Source organism: Podarcis muralis, chromosome 2 (genome assembly GCF_964188315.1).
Source record: "Podarcis muralis chromosome 2, rPodMur119.hap1.1, whole genome shotgun sequence".
Classification (NCBI taxonomy): Eukaryota; Metazoa; Chordata; class Lepidosauria; order Squamata; family Lacertidae; genus Podarcis; species Podarcis muralis.
The window spans coordinates 35,142,269-35,146,336 of NC_135656.1; positions in this window are offsets into that span (position 1 = coordinate 35,142,269).

Here is a 4,068-nt window from a genome sequence, read left to right on the forward strand (position 1 = left end):
CTAGGGTCTGAAAATACGGATCATCTCACTCAAGGTTTCTATAATTTGGTAACCTTGGGGAGTGGATATTTGCGTTATGAACCAGTCCAGAATTGTTCAGTTTGTTTATTTAGTTTTTGGGGTAAAAATGTAATTGAAACTTAAAATCACATTCTGTCCTTCAAATACATAATGGTGGTTTATGGAAAAAATATTAAAAACACAGTAAGATAACCATGGTTGGAATCCTGTAGCCCAGGGCCAGAATATGTGTGGTCCTCAGGATGCTGCTGGACTCCAGCTCCCATCACCCCTGACCAATGGCTATGCTAGTTGATTGCGTTGTAAAACAAAAATGTGCCCTTTTTCCCTTAAGGAGTATCCAAGAGCCCATATAGAGTCCTTATGTAGGTTCCCTATTGGTAGGAGAAAATAACAGAAGCCAACCAGAGAATATTGAAAAGCAAAGCAGCTAGTAAGCTTGATCTTTATTGATCTGTTGCAACAGGGTGCTCCCCTCACATGCAGGAAAGAAGGAAGAACCCAGAACAATGGCGTGCAAGGCCTTATATAGACATTTTAAATTCCCTGCCCTGGAGCTCAACACCGCCCCTTCATACATACAGAAGGGGTGTAACCCAAGACCACACCCCACAAACATCATATCTACATCACAGAAAAGGTGTTGTTTTTCCTGTCTGCCAGGTTATCTGATTGCCTTTCCTGATAGTCTGTCACCTATTAAAATGCTAATTACTAAATTCATGAGACAACGGGAAGGCTCCCTGACCCCCCTCCCTCCTTGCAGAGAAAACATTTGGGATTCAAAAATGATTTCAGGTCGGTCTTCCTGTGCTGATCTATGTAAGTGCTTGGTTGGTACACTTATGAACATTTAACATACAGTGATACCTCGGGTTAAGTACTTAATTCGTTCCGGAGGTCCGTACTTAACCTGAAACTGTTCTTAACCTGAAGCACCACTTTAGCTAATGGGGCCTCCTGCTGCCGCCGGAGCCCGATTTCTGTTCTTATCAGGAAGCAAAGTTCTTAACCTGAAGCACAATTTCTGGCTTAGTGGAGTGTGTAACCTGAAGCGTATGTAACCCGAGGTACCACTGTATATCTAAGACCTCAAAATTCCTATCACAATTGCAATTGGGAGTACAACAACATTTGCAGGGTCACAGATTTACCACCCTTCCTTTGCACACAAAACTGGAAGGAAGCTTCATTGAAAGCCAGTATTCTTCAGAGTATGCCTTGGAGTGCATTGTTGCATGCTTATAACATTGAATCTTGTTTTATTTTGTTTTGTTTTTTCCTTGCAGAGATGTGATCCCAAAGCAAAAGGGTAAAGGAATATCTGTTCACTAGTAACGGTGTACATAGAGTTGGATTCAGAATGAATTTCTAAGTCTGAATCCAACCTGTACTCTAAAGCTGTTAAGCAGAGGCTTGCCAAACCTGATAAGCAACTTATGCTGTGTACACATTGCCAGTTTAAAACTCAGTGAGGTCATTTCCCTTCTGTGTTTCAAACCTGATTTGCACATTGTAGACATCAATAGGGTCTGTCCACACCCCCCCCCCAACTAGTGGGTGGAAAGGGGGCATGGATGCCTTCATGTGGCTTAGGTTTTAAAATTGAAGCTGGTTTGGAGGAAAACACATCAAAACACAGTATTTCTGAAGAAACTGCAGGATAGATATGGATTGTGACTGTCCGTACAAGGTTTGTGTGAAGTACAAGGTTTCACAAACTGGGGATGGAGTGCATTGGATGCAAAGTAAACAATGTAATAACAATAATAAATTTTTATTTATACCCCGCCCTCCACAGTCAGGGCCAGGCTCAGGACAGCTAACACCAAATATAAATTACAATAAAACGTAATAGAAAACAACAACAAACAAAAAAACAGTTAATTAAAATACGGCTTAAAATGCAGCTTAAAATGCAGCCTCATTTTAGTAAGGTAAAGGTAAAGGTACCCCTGCCCGTACAGGCCAGTCTTGCCAGACTCAGGGGTTGTGCGCCCATCTCACTCAAGAGGCCGAGGGCCAGTGCTGTCCGGAGACACTTCCGGGTCACGTGGCCAGCGTGACATCGCTGCTCTGGCGAGCCAGAGCCGCACACGGAAATGCCGTTTACCTTCCCACTAGAAAGCGGTCCCTATTTATCTACTTGCACCCGGGGGTGCTTTCGAACTGCTAGGTTGGCAGGCGCTGGGACCGAGCAACGGGAGCGCACCCCGCCGCGGGGATTCGAACCGCCGACCTTTCGATCGGCAAGCCCTAGGCGCTGAGGCTTTTACCCACAGCGCCACCCGCGTCTCATTTTAGTAGTAGCCCATAAATCAAGACCATAAAGGGCAGAAACATCAGATATTCACCCGAACCAGCTGTCCATGCTGGTCCTACATGGGCCAGCAAAAAAGCCAACGGACAGAGAAGTTGGGGCCAGTGCTGAAAAGGCCCTGGCCCTAGTTGAAACCAATCTAACCTCCTTGAGGCTCGGGACCTCCAAAGTGTTGTTATTTATGGACCTTAAGGTCCTGTGCGGGGCATACCAGGAGAGGCAGTCCTGTAGGTACGAGGGTCCTAGGTACAGCCTTATTCTGACTCCACTGGTTGCTTGGGAATCCTGTGACCTTCCATATGTTGTTAGACTACAACCATCCGTGGCTATATGCCATGCTGGTTGAGGCCAATGGGAGTTGGAAGCCCGCTCAGCACCTGAAGGGCCACACTTGCCCCATCCCCACTGCAATGGAACATTTGTTTCAAGAATTCGTTCCTTGCTAGGGATTGCGCTTATAAATGGTAAACAGTTGGCCTAAGCAAAGAGCTGTTGGCAAAAATATGGGAGAGCAAGCAGATATTAAGGGACCGGTGGCAGTACTAACCACGTAAGTATACATGGCAGAAAATGACCCTTGTCTCCACAGCTGGATTTAGGTTTGATGAGGCCTTAAGCTACTGAAGGTAATGGAGCCTTTTATATGTCCAGCTGTCCTTTGTCAACAACAAATTGTCACTATTTTTTTTGTGTTAAATATATGCTATATGGTAATTTATGGGTATCTAAAGAACATGTTGGGGACGCGGGTGGCGCTGTGGGTAAAAGCCTCAGCGCCTAGGGCTTGCCGATCGAAAGGTTGGCGGTTCGAATCCCCGTGGCGGGGTGCGCTCCCGCTGCTCGGTCCCAGCGCCAGCCAACCTAGCAGTTTGAAAGCACCCCCGGGTGCAAGTAGATAAATAGGGACCACTTACTGGCGGGAAGGTAAACGGTGTTTCCGTGTGCGGCTCTGGCTCGCCAGAGCAGCGATGTCACGCTGGCCACGTGACCCGGAAGTGTCTCCGGACAGCGCTGGCCCCCGGCCTCTTGAGTGAGATGGGCGCACAACCCCAGAGTCTGGCAAGACTGGCCCGTACGGGCAGGGGTACCTTTACCTTTAAAGAACATGTTGCCATGCAGCCAATCCATGCAGAATGTAGCCACCCTATATAAAGAAAAGAGCAAACCAGTGATATTTTAGGGAGCAGGATAGCAGGCGGGGTCCATACTTACATCATAGGAGCCTACACAACACAAAACACCGTTGCTCTATGTAGGTTTTATTTTATTTGTTTTTTTATCTTATATTTTGGAAATGTACATCCAGGTTTTTTTCCTTCAAATTTTTCTGGTAAGCTATAACTTGTTTAGCTTATACATAAATCCGGCAGTGCCCGTCTCCTTCGGCTAAAAGTAAACCCACTGAAAGCGAACACTGCGTTTCAAGCAGCTAAAGTCTTTGCGCCTCGGGTTCGGGACTTGTTGCGGGCGAAGTATCAACGTTCCAAAACTGGCGGAATGGCCTAAATGGGGGAGAAGGGGGAGCAGTTGCCAGCATTTAATCATTATTCCGGGGTCTAGGTAAAATATTCATAACAACTGCAAAACCTGCCGGTGTGTTACTCCCCCGTTGATTCCCGCGCCCCCGCCCATCAAGCCACAAAATGTTCACTTCTTCCTGCTCGTTCTATTTTTCCTCTCCCTCCCCCCACCTTACAGGGATAATGGCCTCTCCCAGAACGCTGCCT